This window comes from Dasypus novemcinctus, chromosome 30, assembly GCF_030445035.2.
Source record: "Dasypus novemcinctus isolate mDasNov1 chromosome 30, mDasNov1.1.hap2, whole genome shotgun sequence".
Classification (NCBI taxonomy): Eukaryota; Metazoa; Chordata; class Mammalia; order Cingulata; family Dasypodidae; genus Dasypus; species Dasypus novemcinctus.
Genome location: NC_080702.1, coordinates 15,722,015 through 15,746,749, shown reverse-complemented (window position 1 = coordinate 15,746,749; position 24,735 = coordinate 15,722,015). Strand labels below are relative to the sequence as shown.

At 38.4% G+C, this 24,735-nt stretch overlaps 1 long non-coding RNA gene and 1 other non-coding gene across 2 annotated transcripts in view; one reads left to right on the top strand and one right to left on the bottom strand.

The window, feature by feature from the left end:
• LOC131276934 (uncharacterized) overlaps window positions 1-24,735 on the top strand; it is a 37,758-nt gene that overhangs the window by 1,299 nt on the left and 11,724 nt on the right. The window contains exon 2 of the long non-coding RNA XR_009184150.1: window positions 20,896-21,029. This is a non-coding gene — a long non-coding RNA (uncharacterized lncRNA). The remainder of the gene's footprint in view (window positions 1-20,895; window positions 21,030-24,735) is intronic.
• Window positions 13,378-13,439, bottom strand: LOC111758975 (U7 small nuclear RNA). Its single transcript, XR_002793084.1, has one exon. It is a non-coding gene; the product is annotated as a U7 small nuclear RNA (small nuclear RNA).

The window sequence follows — 24,735 nt, the reverse complement described above, 5'->3', positions numbered from 1 at the left end:
TGCAGGAGCAGGCTCTGGGCTTCTCCTTTCACAGTTCCCACCTCCTGTGGGGCCGGGATCCAGGGCAGAGGAGGGCCTAGCACACAGCCCAGTCTGGTTGGTATCTGATGATGGGGTGGCAGCAGGACTCAGCGAGGTGAAAGAGGCTGAGGGGAGAGGGTGTGCCAGCACGTCAGGTGGGGCTGGGACAGTGAGGAGAGGACGGGTCTGCTGAGCAGCATTTCTTCTGAGGCAGAGGACCCACCGAGGTGGCCACTGCAGTGGATCCCAGGATGAGCCCTGGGCCTGGGGAGTCCTTCCCACATCTCCTCAGCTGTGAATTATTGTGGGGGATGCAGAGGCAGCTGGTGGAGGAGCAGGCCAGGGAAAGTACAGGAAGGTTGTGAGGTGCTGCATTCTGGGGTCCCTCAGTCTTGCCACCCGGGGAACTGTTGAATCGTCCAGTGCACTGCTTCCTTCTCCTGGGTCTAGATCCTCAGCAGCGACTCAGTACCCTAGCTGGGGTGTGTGTGTGTGTGCACATGATGGCAGCCTCAGGTGGGCCCCTCACCTGTGTGACAGCAGAGAAATCTCATGTTAATGGTGCCTGGAACTATCAGATGTGGATGGGCCATCTCTTAACTTCTTTCTGCTCTGAGGTGACCGGAAGCCTGATTAATCTGGATCTTTCTCGGGGTTTTCATGGAGGCAGAGGAGATAGGAAGATGCCCATCCTCACTCACATTCTCTGTGTATCTGTAGAGCAGCTGGGAGACAGACAGGGCTGGACCTCTCCCTTTCTCAGGGGCAGCAAACCTAGAATGGAGCTCTCTGAGTTCCTGACAGCATTTCCTATGTGCATGGTTCAGAGAGATCCAGGAGTTCTGGGTGGAGCTGCTTTCTCTGCTTTTGGAAGGGAATTTTCTCTTAAGGCCCACGTCTGGGCATGAGGGAGGCCAGGCCTCCCCTGACCCTCAAAGGCCTAATGCAGACTCTGCAGTCCCAGAGCCATCAGAACCCTTTTTTCATTGTCCTGAGAGGTCTTTCGCCTTGTGAGGAGCACAGCTTGCCCAGGAAACTGCACCTCTAGAGTTAGGAATGCCTGAGAATTCAAACTAGGGGGCCATGAAATGGAAAGTCATAGGTAGGTTCCTCCAAGAAACCCAGACACCAGTGACGACAACAACAAGAAACTCTGTTTCTACTTCAGGGACATCATTTGTTTGGCATTGGTTAGAATTCCATTTGGCCACTAAAATTAGCACATGTTGTCAACCATAGCTATTTATGTTCTCTTTGTTTTTTGTTTTATGAACTTTTATCTCTGAGTACTTAGTATTGATTTAGAAATGAAGTTCTGTGCCTTAAAGTAAAAAAAAAAAAGTCATCCTCTAGCCAATAGAAATGAATATTTTTGTTCACATAAAAACCCTTTGTGCCACTCTTTTAGCTACTTAATCGTATCTCCTAGCTAAAGGCCAGTCTGGTTCTCCAGTTTTTTTTACTTTGTTTGGAATTGTTCACAGTGGGTGCTCTGGGGATAACTTCTCACATACTAATCAGTTAATGCTTTAACAATAGATAACTCATAGTTATATAGGGTATTTAAACCCTACTCTTGGTTATAATTGTCATATGCATTCCATGTACATGCAGTTTGGCCATCTACCCCCAAAATCGTCCAATTTCTGCTCACTATTCATTCGTATATTGAATTTCTGTTCCTGAGTGTGATGGCATTGGACTCAGATGTGAACTTTCTACATAAGCCTCTTCTATCACTTTTACTGAACCTGTGGTTAGCGCTGGGGTTGGTGTAGGCCCTGGAGACTTCAATCTCTGAACTGGCCATGTTCCAGCCAGGCCCTGAGCAGAGTTGCAGTTCCTACTCTCCAGTTTGTTGGACTTGCACAGGTTGTTGGACTTGTACACGTTGGCAAACAGGACGGTAAAGGTGGTCAAGCACCATACCAGGGAACTGAGAGTGCCTACAACTCCAAGCAAGAGAATCGCATCCATCAACCATGTGGGATCTAAGCCCCATCTCAATAGAGTGGTGGAGTGGACATTGCCAACCCAGGGTCCAACAAGAGGGAGGATTAAATATAGATTAGTGTGGACTTACTGGTATTCTACTATAGAACTATTGTGACTAGTAATGGAAGAAACTGTAGCATTTATCTGGAGAAAGTGGCCACTGTAGTTGATGAGAGCAGGGAGAGGAAAGAAGTGATGTGATGTGGGGGCATTTTTGGGACTTGGAGTTATCCCAAATGATATTGCTGAGACAGATGCTGGACATTATATACCCTGCCATAACCCACTGAATGTACTGGGGAAGAGTGTTAACTTCAATGTCAACTATAATCCACACAGTACAGCAGTGCTCCAAAATGTATTCACCAAATGCAGTGAATGTGCCCCAATGATGAAAGAGGTTGTTGATGTGGGAGGAGTTGGGGGAGTGGGTTGTGGGGTGTGTGGGAACCTCATTTTTAATGTAACATTTCTGGTCATCTGTGTATCTTTAAGAAAAACAATTTAATTTACAAAAATTAACAGTTGTGAAATACGTTATCATATATACCCAAGATACTCACCATCTCTGGTCCTGAAGTCTGAAGTTGTCCTCTTATAATTATTTCTCTTCTATCTGAAGATGTTCCTTTCACACCTTTGTAGAGCAAGTTGTCAAATGATGAATTTAGATTTCTCTGTCCTCTCCATCTGTCTTCTTTTTTGTCTTCAATCCTGGGACAGATTTTGCTGTATGTAGTATTCTGGGTTGATTTTTTTTTAATTTCAGCACTTTAAAGATCCTGTTTTACCCTCTTCTGACGTCTTACTGGACCTGAGGAAAAATGACAGACCTTCAAATTGTTATTCTCCTATAATGTGTCATTTTTCTTAGGTTCCTTTCAGAATTTTTCATCTTTGATTATCAGCTGTTCTTTTCAAATGATGTTTCAGTGTGTGATTTTCTTAGCTTCTCCAATCTGTGTGTCACAAGGTTGGGTAGTGTTCAGTCTGTCTTAGCCCATATTTATTGTGAACCATTCTTTCTTCTCCCTTCAGCATTTAGCATGAATGTTAACTGTCCTACAGCTTTCTGACGTTCTATTATTTTTTTAAGATTTTTTATTTCTCTCTCCCTTTCCCCTCCCCCCAGTTGTCTGCTCTCTGTGTCCATTCACTGTGTGTTCTTCTGTGACTGCTTCTATCCTTATCAGTGGCACCAGGAATCTGTTTTGTTGTTGTTGTTTTCTTTTTTCTTTATTTTTTTAATGTTACATTCAAAAAATATGAGGTCCCTGTGTACACCCTACCCCTTGCACCCCTCTCCTCCCCCCATAACAATCTCCTCCATCATCATGAGACATTCATTGCACTTGGTGAATACATCTCTGAGCACCACTGCACCTCATGGTCAGTGGTCCACACCATAGCCCACACTCTCCCACAGTCCACCCAGTGGACCATGGGAGGACATAGAATGTCTGGTAACTGTCCCCACAACACCACCCAGGACAACTCCAAGTCCCGAAAATGCCCCCACATCACATCTCTTCCACTTGCTACCCTCAGCAGCCACCATGGCCACTTTCTCCACACCAATGCCACATTTCTTAAATCACAATAGTTCATGAATAGAATATCAGTAAGACCACTCTAATCCATACTCTATTCCTCCTTTATGTGGACCCTGGAATGGTTCTGTCCACTCCACATCTATATCTAGAGGGGGCTTAGATTCCACATGGATGCTAGATACAATTCTCCTGCTTTCAGTTGTAGGCATTTGGCTCCCTGGTGTGGTGGTTGACCTTCTTCACCTCCATGTTAGCTGAGTGGGGTAAGTCCAATAAACCAGAGTGTAGGAGTTGCAAGTCCATTGAGGCTCAGGGCCTGGCTATCACATGGTCAGTCCAGAGATTCAGGTCCCCTGGGTATACATTGAACCCCAGTGCCAACTACAGATCCGGTAAAGTAACAGGAGAGGCTTATGGACAAAGATCATATCTGAGTCCAGCTCCGTCACACAGAAACACAAACTCCAAAGTAGGGCCAACTGACATGGCACTGAACTCCATCTGCCATGACCTTAGAACCTGTGGGTCTCTGTAGCCCTCAGAAGAACCAGTATGTGGGATTGTATCTACTTTATCTGTCTGTGGGACTCTTCTGAGGTATGCATAAGGGCTACCCCTCTGATAACCTCCCGGCTCTTTTTGGAGACTCATAGCCTTATAAACTCATTTGTCCTTTCCATTTCCCCCTTTTATTCAGGTCAAAAAGCATTTTTAACTCCTAGTATTATATGTAGACTGAGATATTCTGCTGGTCTGAGTTGACCCTTTTATTCAAGGTCATTTTCTAGTTACATCATCAGCTGGTATTTGGTAGTAATCCCTCAGTGCCAGGGAGTCATGACCCACACTAGGGGGAAGGCAATGCATTTACATGCTGAGTATGGCTTCGAGACTGGCCACATTTGAGCAACATGGAGGCTCTCAAGAGGTAACTCTTAGGCACCCTGCAGCTCTAGGCCTTGTTCTTATTTCAGGTGCACAGGCTCACAAGCATAGTTATTAGTATCAAGGGCTCATTGTTGAACCTTCCTTCTTTTTTGGTCTTTGCCATTGCACTTGGGGGATTGTTGCTGTTCCTTTAGGGACTGTGATAGAGCTCCCCTGGCTAGGAACTCAGCACTCCCTCTGTTGTTGTTTTTAATTGTAACCACTATGAAAATATTTTTATGTACCCTGGATATATGCCCTGGAGAACTCCCTACCAACCATGTGTCCCCTGTCAAAAACATCCCACATCGGTATTCCTCCCCTACCATTGTTGAACCTCTCTGTGATCCAAAACATCTTCAAAAATGAAGCCCAATATATTGCCAGGTTCCATTAATAGTAAAATGGAATATAGTGATGGGTTTAAAGGTTAGATATAGAATACATATTAATTTAGAAAAATTAAGGTAAAAATAATTTGAGGTATCAAAAAATTAAGAGATGCAATAGCTTTGGTTTTCATGTTTTGCCTTCCATCACTGCAATGTGTTGCCCTGTATGCAAATTGGCAAGGCAACTTCTTCCATCTTTTCCTCAGTGTCTATGTCCATTCTTTTATTTTTCTTAATTATTAAGCTTGTCTTCATAAAAGTTTCGTATATACAATATACAGTACTCCCAGATATCCAACATAAAAGCTTTTTCCCTTCCTCAGCAATAATCTTTTTACATATTTATATTTACTGAAACTGTTATACAGATATTGAGACAATAGCTTTCAAACAAGGTAACATTTGGGTTTACATTGTGGTTTATATTTTAGACTATAATATTCTCTAAATTTTTAGTTATCTTATGTTTTATGTTATGATTTACATTTTAGCCTATCAGCCCCTATACATTTTTGGTGTAATTTAACAAGTCTTATATCCATCCTTGTGTAATATTGTGGAACACTTCTATTGCCCACACAATTACATTGATTCCATCTATTCAATACGTCTTTCCCCCTCCCCTCAGGGCCCACAATGACAGTCAATCCTCATTACTTCAAGGGCCATGTTCAGAGATACTTGCATCAATGTTGAGGGCTTGAAATGCTCGACTGCCCTAACACATTGGGAGCCACCATTTCTCTCAAGAGATACAATTCCCTCTATTTGAGAATATCAGTCCTCCCCAGGATGTGGGTATACCTTCATTCTTATTATATGGGTCTCTATCCAATGATATAATCAACTATGACAAAATGAGCACTCACATACTCCCTAGAAGCCTGTCCTGTGTCAGATTATCCCCTTTAAGCATCTAAAACAAGTAACCTTCCTTATTATATTTTTGAAAAAGTTTTCTCAGCATTATACTCTCAACCAAATCTCTGACAATCTCCTATGTTCATATGTTCATCCACTCTCCCCCCAATTTCTTGGGCAATATTTCCAATCCTCCTATCCCTGGCACTCCCCAAGCCCGCAGAGCCCCCATTTTATCCCTTCCCTGTACAAATACTCCTGTACAAATACTGACCTCCAGCTTATCATAGATTTCATCCATGTAGGTGTCAGCTTACATCCTTCCTCTACCCCCAATTTCCTGTAAGTCTATCATCCAATCTCTAGCTCTCTGAAGCAGCTTGGTTTACTTATTTCATATCATGAGCTCATGTAGTATTTGTCCTTCAATGCCTGGGTTGCTTCGCTCAACATAAGGCTCTCAAGATTCATCCATGTTATCATGTGTTTGTAGTATATTCATTCTTGAAGCTGAGTAGTATTCCATTGTATGTATATACCACATTTTATTGATCCATTCATCTGTTGATGGGCATTTGGGTTGATTCCTACTTCTGGCAATAGTGAACAATGCTGCTATGAACATTGGTGTTCATATATTGGTTTGTGTCCTTGTTTTCAGTTCTACTGGGTATATACACAGCAGTGAAATTGCTGGGTCATATGGCAAATCTATAGCTAGTTTTTTGAGAAACTGTCGTCCAGAATGATTAGATCCTTCTGCATTCCCACCAGCAGTGGATGAGTGTTCCCATTTCTCCACATCATCTCCAGCATTTGCAGTCTTCTGTTTTTTTCATAGCTGCCAATCTTATCGGAGTGAGATGGTATCTCATTGTAGTTTTCATTTGAATTGCCCTAATAGCTGGAGATTTGGAGCATTTTTTCATGTGCTTTATAGCCATTTGTATTTCTTTGGAGAAGTGTCTGTTTAAATCTTTGCCCATTTTTAAAATGGGTTGTTTATCTTTTTATTTTCAAGATACAGGAGTTCTTTATATATATAGGTTATAAGTCTCCTATCAGATATATGGTTACCAAATATTTTCTCCCATTGTGTAGGTTCTCTTTTCACTTTCTTGACAAACTCCTTTCAGGTGCAGAAGGCTTTAATTCTGAGGAAGTCCCATTTATCTATTTGTTCCTTTGTTTCTCGTGCTTTGGGTGTGAAGTTCATGAAGCCATTTCCTATTACAAGGTCCTGTAGATGGTTCCCAGCATTGCTTTCCAAAGTCTTTATGGGCTTACTTCTTATTTTTATGTCTTTATGAGTTGGTAATCCTCTTTCACTCTTTTACAAATGGATATCCAGTTCTCCAGGCACCATATTTTTCTTTTTTATTTATTTGTTTATTTATTTACTTACTTAATTTCTCTCCCTTCCTCCCCCCGCCCCCCCAAGTGATTGTTCTGTCTATTTGCTGCTTCTTTGTCAGCTTCTGTTGTTCTCAGTGGCACGGGAATCTGTGTTTCTTGTTGTTGAGTCATTTTGTTGTGTCAGTTCTCCGTGTGTGCGGCGCCATTCCTGAGCAGGCTGCACTTTCATGCTGGGCGGCTCTCCTTACAGGGTGCACTCCATGTACGTGGGGCTCCCCTACATGGGAGACACCCCTGTGTGGCACGGCACTCCTTGTGCACATCAGCACTGTGCATGGGCCAGCATGGGCCAGGTCCACACGGGTCAAGGATGCCCAGGGTTTGAACTGCGGACTCCCACATGGTAGACGGATGCCCTAACCACTGGTCCAAGTCTGCCACCAAGGCACCATTTGTTGAAGATGCCATTCTCTCCCAGTTGAGAAGGTTTGGTGGCCTTATCGACTATTATATGACTATATATATGAGGATCTATATCAGAACTCTCAATTTGGTTCCATTGGTCAGTGTGTCTATCCTTGTGCCAATACCATGCTGTTTTCACTACTGTAGCTTTGTAGTATGTTTTAAAGTCAGGTAGTGTGATTCCTCCCATTTCATTTTTCTTTTTCAATATGTCTTTGGCTATTTGGGGCCTCTTTCCTTTCCAAATAAATTTCATAGCTAGTTTTTATAGTTCATTAAAAATGCTGTGTTGATTTTTATTAGGAATGCATTGAATCCGTAGTTGTGTTTTGGTAGGATAGACATCATAATAATATTTAGTCTTCCTATCCATGAACAGGGAGTATTCTTCCATTTATTTAGGTCTTCTTTGATTTCCTTGAACAGTGTTGTGTAGTCTCTGTGTATAAATTTTTTACATCTTTAGTTAAATTTATTCCTAGGTACTTTATTTTTTTTAATTTACTCTTGTAAATGGTATTCCTTGATTTCCTCCTGAGCTTTCTCATTATTGGTGTAGAGAAATGCCAGTAATTTTTGTGCAGTGATCTTATAACCTGCGACTTTACTAAACTCATTTATGAGTTCTAGAAGTTTTCTTGTAGACTTCTCAAGGTTTTCTATGTAGAGGATCATGTCATCTGTAAATAATGAAATTTTGACTTCTTTTCCAATTTGGATGCCTTTTATACCTGGTTCTTGCCTCAGTGCTCAAGCAAGTACTTCTAAGACTATGTTAAATAGAAGAGGTGATAGTGGACATCCTTGTCTTGTTCCTGATCTTAGAAGGAAAGAATTTAGGATTTCACCATTGGAAATGATGTTGGCTGTGGGTTTTTCATATATACGCTTTATCATGTTCAGAAAATTTCCTTGTATTCCGATCTTTTGCAGTGTTTTTACCAAGAAAGGGTGCTGTATTTTGTCAAATACTTTTTCTGCATCTATAGATATAATCATGGGAATTTTTCCCTTCACTCTGTTTATATGGTGTATTACATTGATTGATTTTCTTATGTCGAACCATCCTTGCATACCCAGAATGAATCCCACTTGGTCATGGTGTATAATTCGTTTAAGGTGTTGTTGAATACAGTTAGCAAGTATTTTGTTGAGGATTTTTGCGTCTAGGTTCATTAGAGAAATTGGTCTGTAATTTTCCTTTCTTGTGGTGTCTTTGTTTGGCTTTGGTACTAGGGTACTGTCGGCATCATAGAATGAGTTAGGCAATGTTTCTTCTGTTTTGATTTTTTGGAAGAGTTTCAACAGGATTGGTGTTAGTTCTTTCTGGAATGTTTTGTAGAATTCACCTGTGAAGCCATCTGGCCCTGGGCTCTTCTTAGTTGGTAGGTTTTTAATGACCGATTCTATCTCTTGTGATTGGTTTGTTGAGATCATCAATTTCTTCTTTCATCAATATAGGCTGCTTATATGTTTCTAGAAATTTGTCCATTTCCTCTGAATTGTCATTTTTATTGGAATGTAGTTTTTAAAAGTGTCCTCTTATGATAGTCTTTATTTCTGTAGGGTGAGTGGTGATATCTCCTTTCTCATTTCTTATTTTGAGTATTTGCATCTTCTCTTTTTCTTTGTTAGTCTAGCTCAGGGTTTGTCAATTTTTTTGATCTTCTCAAAGAACCAGTTCTTGGTTTTGTTTATCTTTTCAGGTGCTTTCTTATTTTCTATTTCATTTAGTTCTGCTCTTATCTTTGTTCTTTCTTTCTTTCTTCTTCCTGTTGGGTTACTTTGTTGTTTTTTTACCTAATTCCTTCAAATGTGCAGTTATTTCTTCAATTTTAGCTCTTCTGTTTTGATGTATGAATTTATGGCTATAAATTTCACTCTCAGTACTGCTTTTGCTGCATCCCACTAGTTTTGGTATGTTGTGTTACCATTTTCATTAGTTTCAAGGTAGTTATTAATTTCTTTGGAGATTTCCTCTTTGACCTACTCTTTTTCTAACTGTGTGCTGTTTAATTTTCATATCTTGGTGTGAAATCTGGGCCTGTGGCCCTTGTAGATTTCCAGCTTTGCTCCACTGTGATCAGAGAAATTATTTTGTGTATTTTCGATCTTTCTGAATTCATTAAGCCTCTCTTTGTGGCCTAGCATATGGTCTATCTTAGAGAATGACCCATGTGCACTTGAGAAAAATGTATATCCTGCTGTATTCAGGTGTAATGATCTGTATATGTCTATTAGGTCTAGCTCCTCTAATATACTGTTCAAAGTTTTTGTTTCATTATTGATTCTCTTTTGAGATATTCTGTCCCAAAGTTGATAGTGGTTTATTAAAGCCCCCCACTATAATTGTGAGGCATCTATTCTTTTACTTAGTTTTTCCAGTGTTTGCCTTGTGTATTTGGAGGTTCCCTTGTTAGGAGCATAAATATTTATGATTGTTCATTCTTCTTGAAAGATTATCATTAATATGTATTCATTAATATGTAGTATCCATCTTTGTCTCTCACACTATTTTGCATTTAAAGTCTATTTTTTCTGATACTAATATAGCTACTCCTGCCTTTTTTTGGTTATTGTTTGCTTGTAAGATTGTTTTCCAGCCATTCACTTTCAACCTCCTTGAATCCCTGGGTCTTGGATGTGTTTCTTGTAGGCAGCATATAGATGGGTCATATTTCCTTATCCAATCTTCCAGTCTTAATCTTTTGATAGGTGAGTTTAATCCATTGACATTCAGTGTTATTACTTTCAAGGAATTATTTATGTTAGCCGTATTTTATTTGGACTTGTGTTTTTCAACTTTGCTTTTTTTTTTTCTTCTTCTCTTTTTATCATTTTTGTTGCTCTTACACTCTCTTCCAACTCTGCCTCTCTTGTTTTTTTCTTTCTTCCTGCAGAACTCCTTTTAGTATTTCTTCAAGGGTAGGGTTCTTGTTGGCATACTCTTTTAATTTCTGTTTATCTGTGAATATTTTGAACTCTCCTCATTTTTTAATGCTAGCTTAGCTGGGTAGAGTATTCTTGGTTGGAAATTTTTTTCTTTTAGTGCCTTGACTATATCATACCACTATCTTCTTGCCTCCATGGTTTCAGATGAGAAATCAACACTTCATCTTATGGGGCCTCCTTTTATGTGATAGCTCCCTTTTCTGTTGCTGCTTTTAGAATTTTCTCTTTGTCTTGAGCATTGGATAATTTCACAAGTATATGTCTTGGGGTAGGCCTGTTGTGATTTATAGTGTTTAGGTGCATTGTGCTTCCTGGACATGTATGTCCATCTCCCTCAGTAAATTTTGGGAGTTTTCAGCCATTATTTCCTCCAACACCTCTTCTGTCCCCTTTCCCTTATCTTCTTCTTCTGGGATGCCTATAATATGTATGTTTGTGTGTTTTGCACTGTTATTCAGGTCCCTAAGTCTCAGCTGGATTTTTTCTATCTTTTTATCAATCAGTTCTACTATCTTTTTGATTTCAGATATACTGTCTTCCACGTCAATAATTCTCTCCTCTGCCTCTTCTAATATGCTGCTATTTGCTGAGAGTATATTTTTGATTTCTTGAACTGTGGTGTTCATCTCCATCCATCTGTTATCTCTTTGTGTATGACTGAAATTTCTTCTGTATTCTCTCCAAGTGTTTTCTTCATATTGTTAATCTTTTCCTTTACATCATTAAGTTGGTCTCTAATATATGTTTATAGAGCTTTAATTACTTCTCTGATGTTCTGCTCCTCTTCCTCGTTTTTAATTTGTTCATTGGATTTGGCCATGTTTTCCTGAGTATTGGTTTGGTTTGTAGGTTTTTTTTTTTTTTTTTGCTATCTGGTCATCATTTTATCTTGATGGGTTTAATCAGTTCCTTAGCTTCTTTGTCAAGTGTTGGGGATTAATTAGTTGTTGTTCATGTGTGTTATGTCTTCTCTTTGTCACTTTGTTCTTCTTGCTCTATTTTCTTTTTGCTGGCTAAGTTCACTTTAAGGGAAAATATTAGGGCCAGGGAAAGCAAAATGAATAAGAAAAAATGTGTAAAGTAGTATTGGTAATAAATGTTAACAGAGCAACAATGTGGGATCTGGGAGAATGGATATTAAACTCATGTAAGTTGTGTAGAGTTATAGCAGTAAGTAGAGTACCTATAATGAGACAGTCAACTGCATATTGGGTGGAATGTAGTAAATTAAATGGCCAGTGGTCACATGAGAGAGAAAATAGAGAAAACAAAGAAAATAATGTCAAGAGTGAATAAAAGACAGAAAACAGAACAAAGGTATTAGAAATAAAAAGTCAGACAATTTGGGGGCCAAAGAAAGGGAGGTGGAATATAAGAGAAACAGTAGATGATGGAGGATAGAAAGATGTGGAGGAAAGGCGATAGTGTTGGTGGCCAAAATCACTACACAGAGAAAAGAGGAAATGGAGGATGAGGAAACACAGGAAATGTGAAGCACTGCCTCTAGCACCTATTATATAAAGAAAATACCAATACCATGCTGTTTTCACCGTATACCTTGGTAATGTGATTTAAAGTCCCTAAGTGAGAGTCCTCCAACTTCACTCTCCTTTTTTAAGGTGTTTCTGGTATTCATGATCCCTTACCCTTCCTAATAAATTTGATAATCATGCTTTCCACTTATTTTTTAAATGCTGGTGTAAGTTTTTATCAGAATTGCACTCAATCTGTATATCAATTTGAGTAGAAATGACATCTTAATCATATTTAGTCTTCTAACACATGAGCATGGCATGTTCTTCCAATTATTTAGGTCTTTTTAAATTTCTTTCAACAATGATTTGTAGTTTTAAGAATACAAGTAAGTGCTTTACAATGTTTGTCAATTTGATTCCTAAATATTGGTGTTTGATCTGTCATATTTTATTTTCACCACTCTTTGACACTTTTGTTTACTTTTCTGATACACTTTTCATTTCTAGACTCTCTTACAAGCCTCTCTCCTGTTTAGTCTTTTCAGGCTGTCACATACCTTTTAATATTTCTTGCAAAGCTGGTCTCCTGGTTATAAACTCTCTCAATTTCTGTTTATCTGTGAATTCTAAACTCCCCCTCAATTTTAAAAGACAATCTTGCTGGATATAAGATTCTTGGCTCAAAAATTTCCCTTGCAGCTTCTTAAATATGTCATACCAATGTTGTTGTTGTTGTTGTTGTTTTTAAAAAAACACCCAGTTTATTAATGGGAACTTAACTCTATTCTTATGTATGGGGAATGTGGGATGCAGATGTGGCTCATGTGATAGGGCCTCTGCCTACCATATGGGAAGACCCAGGTTCAGTCCCTGGGGTCTGTTGGTGAACAAGAAGAGAAAGTGTGCCTTCATGGCAAACCAGTGCCCATATGGTGAGCCCATTGCCTGTATTCTGTGCCATGTGCACATGTGGGTGCCCACTTGGCAAGCCGAGTGTCCATGTGGTGTGCTGAGTGCCTGCCCAGCGAGCCAGTGCCCACGTGGTGACCAAATACCCACATGGTGAGGCAGTGCCTGTGCAAGTGAGTCATATCCCAAGATCATGAAGCAATAAAAGACAAGGAGATAGTCAAGGTGAAGCACTGCAGAGACCAGGAACTGAGGTGGCACAATTGACAGGGAATCTCTCTTCACATCAGTTCCTCAGGATGAAATCCTGGTGAATCCTAAACAGGAAAGATGAGAAGAGAAGACAAGAAAGAGAAATAGACACAGATTATCACAAAGATAAAAAAGAAATAGAGACAGATTATCACACAGCAGTAACAGCAGGGTGGAGGAGGGGAAGAAAAAACTATTATAAAAAAATATGGGGAATGTGAGGGCCTTCCAGCAAGAGCCAGAAGACCTACTAGGCAAATTCTCAAAGAGCTGTAACACTCACCACTGTCTTCTTGCCTCCATGAAAACTCTGCACTTAATCTTATTGGGTATCTCTTATGTTATGCGTTGCTTTTCTCTTGTTGCTCTCAGAATTCTGTCTTTGGCATTTGACATTTTGATTAATATGTCTTGGAGTTAGTCTGATTGGATTTATTCATATGGGACTATGTTGTGCTTCTTGGACATGGATATCCATGTCCTTCAATTGGGTTTCAAAATTTTCTACCATTATTTCTTCAACTATTCCTTCTGCCCTTTTCCCCTTCTCTTCTCCTTCTTGGGCCCCCTTTACACATATGTTTGCACATCTCTTGTCGTCATTTAGTTCTCTGATACCTTGTTCAATTTTTTCCACTCTTTTCCATCTGTTCTTTTTTACATTTGCTTTTAGAGGCTATTTCTTCAAGCCCACCAATCCTTTCTTTGTCCTCCTCAAATCTGCTGTTACATAACTCCAGTGTATTTTTAATTTCATTTATTGTACCTTTCATTCTCATAAGCTCTCCTATTTTTCTATGTATGCTTTCACATTCTTCTTTGTGCTTGTCCAGTGTTATCTTAATATACTTAATCTCTTCAGCCATCTCATTGCATTTTTTAAGGAGATTTGTTGGAACACCTATGATTAGTTGTCTCTATTGGAGATTTGGACCTGAAGGGTATGGGGGATGAAAGAAAGAGAAAAAGAGAGAGTGAAACAGAGAGAAAGAAAGAGAAAGAGCTGGGATCAGGGGGTCTGCGAGTAATGACTCCTCAGACAACTTTATTTTCTACATGTGGCATTATATATACTCAAACTGTCGAGATAACAAGCAGTGTAACTACACATTAACAAGACTCGTAAATTAAAGAACTTATCTCAAAGTACAGAGATTTAGTATTCCTTTCAAACTACAAAGTGCATTTGCTTGTATTTCTCTCTGCCCCGGACAGCTCTGTCCTGTTGACTCAAAAGGCTTAATTGCTGCATTCCTATGTTAAAAGCATAGCCATGGAAACAGCACGTCTCCCTTTTTGAGACCACCATGCCTCAGTTTCCAACAGTCTCATGGATTGTTCTTTTTTTTCTTTTAAGGAGGTACCAGGGATTGAACCTGGGGCCTTGTACATGGGAAACAGGTACTCAGTCACTGAGCTACACCAGCCCCCCCCCCAGTTTCCAACAGTCTCAACTCCTTTATGTCATCTGGAGGCTTACCTTGTTCCTTACCTGTGCCATATCTTCCTGATTCTTGGGATGGATCGCAGTTTTTGTTGGTGTCTTGGCATTTGGCTTACTATGTGTATTTATTCTGGGCATGTTTCTCTCTTTAGTTTAGGGCTTTCTTGCCTTTTCTCCCTTGCAGGTTGTGTAGTAAGAACCAAGGGTATAGTTGGTGTTGAACGCTGTAGAGACTCAAACTGCCCTTTCTTTGCCAGGCACTGATAAATCTCCTTCCGGCTTTCTCCTTTACATGTTTGGATAGTGTCACAGCTGTGTGGAATGATCCACATTGTGCAGGCCTAGACTGTGGTCACCCAAAGAGACTGACATAGCTTAAAGTCCCTTTCTCCCTGCCTAGGCAGGGATGGAACTGCAGGTGTGAGCAACAAGCTATGGTGTGCATGTGCAAAATGACCATAGTTGCCCCGGTAGACTTCCCACTCTTCAGTCTGCCAGCTGAATGTACCTGCACTTACCCTGAGAGGCCCACCAGCTTCCTCCCTGCTGGAGGTGGAGCTGATGCCTAGGCTAGGGATACAGGTTGATCTGGGTGAAAGAAGCCAGTCCCTACGATCACTATGATTTTCAGCCAGCCCAGCTTCCCCTCATGCTGGGGGCAGAGTCAAAATGGTGTCCACTGGCCTCTTTCTGACTTGGACAGGTTCACACTTTACCTGTTTTTAGGGTTATATTTTACCCAGCCAGATTTACTAGTCATTAGGTGAAATCGGTGGCCAATCATCTCTTCCTTCTCTGTTTTTTGGGAAATGGAGCTTCCAAATCCAGAATAGTTCCAGAGGCATCCAGAGAAGAATGATTACAGGCCTCTGAGGCATGGCCTGTATTTTCCTGGAGAGGCTGGTGCAGGGCCCCCCAGCTTCCTCCCTGCTGGAGGTGGGGCTGGGGCTTTGCCTAGAGCTGCAATCTGATGTGGATGGAAAGAAGCCTGTCCCTACCAGCACTGTGAATTTCCCCTTGTGCCAGAAGCAGAGTTAAAATAGTGGCTACCAGCCTCTCTCTGACTTGGACAGGTTCAAATTTTAGCCATTCTAAAGATTATACTTTAGACTGCCTAATTTACTAATCATTATCTGAAGCTGGTGCCAAATCTTCTCTTCCTCCCCCATTTTTGGGAAGTGGAGCTTCTGATTCCAGCTGAGGAATAGCTCCTGAGGTGTCTTGTGCTGTCTATGGAGGATGGCCACTGCCTTCCAGGGCGTGGAATGCTCTACTTAGGAATCTTCTCTGCAGATAGGCAGTCTCCTCCTTCCCTTCTTTCAGGGATGTTGCAGGATGCTCTTCTGGTCTCCTGGATCCCCCAAACAGGTGCTTTAGATAGCTTTGTGTGCTTACCAACTGTTCTGTAGCATGAGCTGACTCTGGGAGCTCCTTACTCTGCTACCATCTTTCTGGTTGTCCTTGAATTTTAGATGTTTTATATCTAGATCTAAAGTTTCCTTTTACATCTTTTTGTTGTTTATTTGCTGTGAACTATCTTTCCTTTCATTCCAAGAGTATCTACCTTTCTCATTGTGCAGAGACTTCATAACTGCTTTGTCTGATCATCCCTTCTCTGGTTCATTTGGAACTGTATCTGCTGATCGTTTATTGCCCTGTGTTGGAGATTTGGACCTGAAGGGTATCGGGAATGAAAGAAAAAGAAAAGGGAAAAGGAAACAAAGAGAAAGAATGAGAGAGCTGGGATCAGGAGGTCTGCGAGTAATGACTCCTCAGACAACTTTATTGTTCACAAAGGGCTCTATATATACCCCAGTCCACATGGGTAGAAGCAGCAACATGCAGTTAACCATCAACATTACTCATAGTCTAAGGAATTAAAAAATCTTACCTCAAGGTACAAAGTTTAAGTGTTCTATTTACTACACAAATATCTGCTCATTTTTTCTTTCAGCCTCTCACAGCTTCATCCTGTTTGCCGGGAACTCTTAGTTACCATCTTTGTAATTCCATTATTTCCAGAGAGATATTACTTTTATGGCCTAATAAATGATTCTTAATTTTTTCCATTCTATATCTGATGAATTATATGCAGAGTCATACGGAAATTACTTTCATTCCAATCACACCTCAATCCACTTAAGTTTAAACTATACAATTCATTTCTAATATGCAAAACAGCAGATTCTAAATCATTAACCCGATTATTTAACTGTTTATCAAAGTACTCTTGGCTATGCTACAAATCACTAGCATTTTTATGCCAATCATGCATGTATTGTTGAGTCTGTACTTTCACGTAAAGCTACCATAGCAGTAGCAGCAGCTGCAGTGATTCCAATTAGCCCCAAAATGCTTATAATAAGCAGTCCAGTAAAGCATTTAGTCCATTTCAAGAATTCTTGACTTTCAGAAGACGACTGCCAAATCTGGGTTATTCTCACCAGTATCCATATGCATTTTTTTCTTCTGGCTATCACTATTGTTTCTTCATCGATGTTTGCCTTTTCAGTGGAGCCACTTTGCCTTTTCTCGGGTTTCAGTGGTAGGACCCTGGATCTTCACAAAAGCATCTGCATCAACCGTCCTAAATGGGATGTTGTGGAGTGGGCGGGGACATGACAGTCACCTGTTATTACTAGCAGGTATCCTGGATGTTTTTTCATAATCTGAGCGTGATTTACAACAGTCTATCATTTCTGTTTTGTTTTTAGTATTTGCAGTCCACCCCTGGATAGGCATGGCAGTCTTTAGAGTGACCAGACACTATTGGGTTAAGTCTTTCACTTTTAGCAGGACCTCTTATGCTGCACACAATTGCCTTTTTTATATTTTGCTTTTGACTCTTCTCAGAATTGTGATTAAAATCCAAGGGTTACTTGTTTAGAATTTTGCTGTTGCCACAAACTCTGCCCAAAGCCAATATGGGTGCTTGCTACATCCAATTCATAGGCTAAGTTATTGTCCACAACTTACCTTCCTTTTATTATTATTGAAAGCAGCTTCCTGGAGGCTTTCCTACTTCCATGAAGGACCTTTCTCAATTAATACATACAGTGGGTTTTAACATTTGAGCTAAATGAGAGATGAATGATTTTTAGCACTTCAACATTATTACAAACTCTATTAACATGAGAAAACATTGCATTCCATCAGTTATAACAAGAGGGCATAATTTCATCCCACCCAACCAAACCACATTTAGGAATTTGATAGAGCAGCAGGGAATTTGCCACCTGTCCCAATTGTTTGCTTAGTTCAGGCTCTTAAGATAGTGTCTCTGATGGGTTTTTTTATTCTGAAAAAAGGGTTACTGGTTAACATAATGTCATCAGTAGAGTTTCAGCCACTAATTTTTTCTATGGAGATAGATTATTATCACCATGCCAGGACAGATGGTTGGGCTATGCACACAGCCTTGGGGAGGCACTGCAAAAGTCCATTGTTGACTTTTCTACAGGTAGGAGAATGCAGGCTGGCTTGACTTGCCTAAGGAAATACTAAAGAAAGTCTTACCATGTTTTAAAACAAAGTGATAACACAGCTGGACATAACTTTTTGCAACAAACTAGCAATATTTGTGACTGCTGCATACTACAATGTTGTTACTTCAATTTATGATAAGTTTCTGTGGCACACACCTTTTTATAATAATTAACACCATAATTAACTACATTATACTTCTGTTTAATATTATGCTGAAATATTGGTAAATTTATACACTCTTAAGTACTCATTTGAAACTTTTACTCATACAACCTTATTTAAAAGAGGGTTAAAAAAAATCCTGTTAATTTTATAACACTTTTAAACACCTTCTATTTAACTTATATTAAATGAACTTAATTATTGCTTTAATTTTTCTTTCAAGGTAAAAGAACAAATCTCTTGTAATTAGTTTGGAATAAAAAGAAAGTAGATTTAACCATTATTTTCCTTTAAAAGAGATAAGACCTTTTCTTCCTCAAACACTGAGGAAATGATGAGGTTAAAGCACAAGAAGCTATTTTGATAAAACGGACTTTCTTTGCATACTAATTATGAGGATAGAAACTTTTCATAAACTTTTACCAAAACAAATGATTTGAGAGACTTTGAAAAAGGACAGTTTTTATCTTTGCATTAATATACTACTTGATATTAAACCTTTTAAAACTTTATAGACAGACCCATTAAATTTTATTTAACTTTAATCATAAAATTTTTTTTCCACAAACCTTCTACACTTTCAGTATTCATTCAGGTTTTGACCCACATTTTACTCTTTCCCAATAATCAATCATTTTATCTTAGGACAAAACTATTACTATTATTTTTAATAATAAAAACACATTCTATATATTCCACATACTAAGTTACCAGGCAAACTTCTTACAACCTATAATTGCCATCAACACTAAACGAGCTTGTTAAAATAATTAACTTTTTTTCACTTTAAATACTTAGTAGCATGTAGTACTGAAACAGTTTCCTAGAAGCAAATTGGCAGGGGAGGCTGGCCACCAACAAGTTTTCCTGTTATAAAATTACCTTTTATTATTAGTATTATCAATTCAGGTTTTATTTAATAATGACTTTTTGGAATTAGCCACTTAAATACCTTAATTTAAATAATGCTTCATTAAACTTCTTATAATTATTTATAACCATATAGACTATAACTATATTATTTTAAGACAAATTTTACCTTCACAGAACACATTCCCTTACTTAAAGTTACCACAATACCTTCTATAACTTGCCACATGCATTTAAGTTCCAGGAGTTTACGAAAATTAGCCATTCTATTTTAGGACAAAAACACACCTTTTAGAAAAAACATTAAATTTCTGTCAGCATTCCCACTAACTTTTAACCTTTTTAAATATTCATTTAAGTTTTACATCCTTCATTTTATCCTGTGAAGAAAAATATTCATTTCAATCTAGGCAAGAATAACCTTTTATGAAAAGACTTACAGTAATTTTGTTAATCAAGACTTACAATTTTTATAATTGTAGAGATCTTATTAACATTTAAACATGTATTAATATGAGCACTTATTTAATTTTTGGCCATTTGAATAGAGCTCTTTTGAAATTTTTTAACTTATTAATTTAATTTATATTAGCATCCGGAGGTATCAAAATATACACTGACATTGAACAGACAGACAAGCACAAAACAATTACAACACATTAACAGAAATATACAGTTTACAATAGACTCATAATTCTTACTTTCTTGGCATTGCTGCTTTTAAGTTCTCTGTTATATCACATCTTAGATTGTACTTTTTAAAATTTATTCTGGGATCCATGTTGCCTGTAACATTCAAGCTTGTGCTTGGAACATTTTTATTAGTTATCAGCAATCTGTTAAGATAACTTGAGCAGCATAAATGTAGTTAAGTTCTTATTTAGCAGTTTAGACAGACCATTAACACACATTTTTGGATTATTACTCTGTAAGACTATATTGAGCACCTCAAGCTCCTGTTCTTGTTCTTATTTACTTTCTTTCAGATTTACTTATGGGCTAAAGCTGCTGCTATTTGGTGGCATAAGGCCCATACTGATAATGGAATGAATTCCTTTTTTTTTTTTTTTTTTTTTTTTTGATATGCCCTTCATAAAGCTTTCATTACACATCTCCACTGTTTCAAATTTAAAATGTTACGTCCCTGAGGCTGAAGCCAGCAACAATGCTTTTGTATTAAAGCTAACAATTCTAGTAATTTATAGCTTTTTACAGGCACCCCATTAACTTTCCCTAATGCAAATGAATAATGCTTCCACACGTCCCATTTGATTACCCATTACCCCGGTGACTTCGCGGAAAATGTTACTTACTTTAAAGAAGACTTGAGTCACTCTGCTTTGGATGTCACACGACCCTCGACGAGGTCTTTTCTGCGGTTTCTGATACTGATTTGGAAGACTCACTAACTTCTTTGGGCCCCACATTGGGTGCCAGATGTTGGAGATTTGGACCTGAAGGGTATCGGGAATGAAAGAAAGAGAAAAGGGAGAAGGAAACAAAGAGAAAGAATGAGAGAGCTGGAATTAGGGGGTCTGTGAGTAATGACTCCTCAGACAACTTTATTGTTCACAAGGGGCTAATGACTCCTCCGACAACTTTGTTGTTCACAAGGAGCTCTATATATACCCCAGTCCACATGGGTAGAAGCAGCAACATGCAGTTAATCATCAGCATTACTCATAGTCTAAGGAATTAAAAAATCTTATCTCAAGGTACAAAGTTTAAGTGTTCTATTTACTACACAAATGTTATGTGCTCATTTTTTCTTTCAGCCTCTCACAGCTTCATCCTGTTTGCTGGGAACTCTCAATTACCACATTCCTTAAATTGCAAGTGTAGCCATGGAGACAGCACGTCTCTCCTGGAGAAGCCACTGTGCCTCAGTTTCCAACACCCTGGAGATCAGGTTTTTCTAGTTCTTTATATATCATGTTTTATTATATTGGATGATGTCCTGGTGGCATGTGCTTGTTATATAGTTGTAGACTTCCAAGAGATTGATTTACTAGTTGGGGCCTCTTGTCATTCCATATGAATTTGAGGATCAACTTTTTCAATTTCTACAAAAAAATGCTGTAGAGATTTTGAGAAGTATTGGATTTAATCTGTGGATCACTTTAGGTAATACTGATATTGTAACAATATTAAATCTGAAAGATGGGTGTCACATCTTGCCATTTAATTAGGTCTTTAGTTTCTTTCAGTAGTGTTTTGTAGTTTTCAATGTACAGGTTATTCATCTCTTTGGTTAAATTTATTCTCAGGTGTTTTTTCCTTTTAGATGATATAGTGAATGGAATTGTTTTTAATATATTTTTTGTTCTTTTAGGAGATACATAGACTATACAAAATTTTACACAAAATTATAAGGGGTATCCAAATGCCCTACTCCCCATACCTTCCACCCTTCCTCACATTTAACAGCTTCTTTCATTAGTGTGGTACATTCACTGCAATTGATGAACACATTTGAAGCATTGCCACTATGCATGGTTTATAGTTAGCATTTAGTTTAGACTCTTTCCCACTCAATTCTGTAGGTTATGGCAGGATATATAATGTCCTGTATCTGTTATTGCAGTGTCATTCAGGACAATTCCATGCCCCCCAAAAGACCCCATATTACACCTCCTTTTCTCTCTCCCTACCTTCTGCTCCTCTAGTGACCACTATTTCCACGACTGATATAATTTCTTCCATTGCTTGAATACCAATATGTCTATAGTAGAATACCAGTAAGTCCCTCTATTCCATATTTTATTCCCCAATCCTGAAGATTCTGGGATGGCAATGATGACCACTCGACTTATAATTGAGAGGAGGCTTCAATCCTATATGGCCAGTGATCTGGAGAGTAGGTGTTGTAATTAATGGAATTGTTTTTGTTTTTTTTTTTTTATTTTTAAAAAAATTTATTGAAGTGTATCACTCATACATAAACATACATAAACAACAAATGTATATTAATAGTTATGAACTTACAGAAGAAACATATATAACATCATACAGGACTCCTACACTTCACCCTACCACCAATATCTTGAATTCTTGTTAAACATTTTCAAGTAATGATTCAAGAGCCTCCTCAAAATATTTCTACTAATGAAAGTATTTTTCCCCTAACCCACCCTATTGTTATCTTTATGTCATTTATATATGAACATACGTAAACAATAATTGTGTAGTAAAAAATTGTTAACATACAAAGCAAACGTGTAACATTATACCAGGGTCCCATATATCGACCCTCCATCAATACCTTGCATTGTTGTGAGATATTTGTTATAGTTTATGAAAGAATATTTTCAAAATCTTACTATTTATTATAGTCCTTTTCTTACATTTGGTAGATTTTCCCCCAAACCCACCCTATTATTATTTTTAAATATATTTTTATGACAGAAGTTGTAAATTTACAAAACCATTGTGCACTTGTGCAGAATTCCCAAACAAAACTCCTCTATCAACACACCACACTATGGTGGAATATTGGTTGCAGAAAATATCATCCAATTGTTACCACATCTATAGTGTACATCTGGCACATATTTTCCATACAGCCCCATTACCTACACAGTACATTTTTCACATAAATGAAAGAATATTATATTATTACTGCTAACCATAGTCCATCTGCCACTCCAGTTGTGCTTTTCCTGTGTTTGTCCTCAGTCCCATATTGTATATGATCAAATAGGGATGTACCTTTGCTCTAGCCAAGGAAGGACACTCTTGCATCTGTACCATCAAACACAATTCTCATCCACCTTCGGTTTTCAGTGCTATTCAGTTTCTGTTATTTTCTAGCTTTCTGTCAATTGGCATTTACAACCCTAGACTACCATTTTCATCCCCATTTATGAACTGGCTGTAACTCACTATGTGTTACCGTCCACTCTGTACATTTCCACACTTTTACAGGAAAGCTAATTACAACTTCTACATAGATTAAATATCAGTAGGCATCACAGTCCTCCTTTTGTCTCCATTAAGAATCCACCACCTACCACCAGGTCTTGAAGATATTTTCCTTCATTTTCTTCTAGAAGCTTTATAGTTTTTGCTTTTATATTTATGTTTTTTGAACCATATTTAGTAAATTTTTGGATCAGGTATGAAATAGGGGTCCTCTTTCTTTCTTTTGGCTATTGATATTCAGTTCTCTCCACACCACCTCTTGAGTGGGCTGTTCTGCCAGAACTGAGTGGGTTTGACAGGTTAGTCAAAAATCACTTGACCATACATGTGAGGGTATATTTCTGAAGAATCAGTTTGGTTCCATTGGCCTATGTGTCTTTCAGGCAGTTCTATGTTGTTTTTATTACCGTAGCTAGGTAATATGATTTAAAGTCTGGAAATGAGAGTCCTACAACTTCACTTTTCCTTTTTAAAATGCTTCTGGCTCTTTAGGACCCCTTAACCTTCTAAATAAATTTGATCATCATATTTTCAATTTCTTTAAAAAATACTGGTGGAATTTTTATCAAGATTACATCAAGTCTATATATCAATTTGAGTAGCATTGACATCTTAATTTTAATTCATCTTCCAATCTGTGACCATGGAGTGTTCTTCCACTTACTGAGGCCTTTTTTGTTCCCTTTAAACACTGAGTTGTAGTTTTCTGAATGCAAGTGCTTTCCATCATTGGTTAAGTTTATTCCTGAATATTTGTGTGTTATCTATCATATTTTATTTTCACCACTCTTTTACACTTTTAGTTACTATATTGATAAAATCTTCATTTCTAGACTCTCTTCCAGGCTTCTCTCTCCTTCCGTTACTTTTCAGGCTCTAGCACAATCTTTAGTATTTCCTGAAAATCCAGTCTCCTGGTTAGAAATTCTCTCAGTTTCTGTTTATCTGTGAATATTCTCAACTAGCCCTAAATTTTGAAAGACAGTCTTCCCAGATATAAGATTTTTAGCTGAAGGTTATCCTCTTTTAGTATCTTAAATACATCATATCACTGTCTTCTTGTTTCCATGGTTTCCGGTGAGAAATCAGCACTTAATCTTTTTGGGTTATCCCTTATAAGGTATACATTACTTTTCTTTTGCTGTTCTCAGAATTCTTCCTTTAATTTGGCATTTATTCTGATTAGTATGTGTCTTGGAGGTGGTCCATTCAGATTTTTTCAGATGGGAGTACATTGTGGTTCCTGGACATAGATATCCATGCCCTTCAATAGGGTTAGGAAATTTTTTCCCATTATTTCTTCAAATACTCCTTCTGTCTCTTTTCCCTTCTCTTCTCCTTCTGGGACACCCATGACACAGCTGTTTGCATGTCTCTTGCTGTCATTTATTTTCCTGAGATTGCTTGATTTTTTCCTTTCTTCATCTGTTCTTCACTTTTAGAGGCCATTTCTTCAAGCTCACCAGTCCTTTCTTCTTCCTCCTCAAATGTGCTGTTATATGATTCCAAAGTATTTTTAATTTATTGCACCACTCATTTCCATAAGGTCTACTATTTTTCTGTGTATGCTTTAAATTCTTGTGGTCATCCAGTGTCCTTTTAAGATCCTTAATCCCTTTAAATTCATTTAGGAGATCATCTGTGATTAGTTGTCTCAATTCCTTTATGTCATATGGAGGCTTATATTGTTCCTT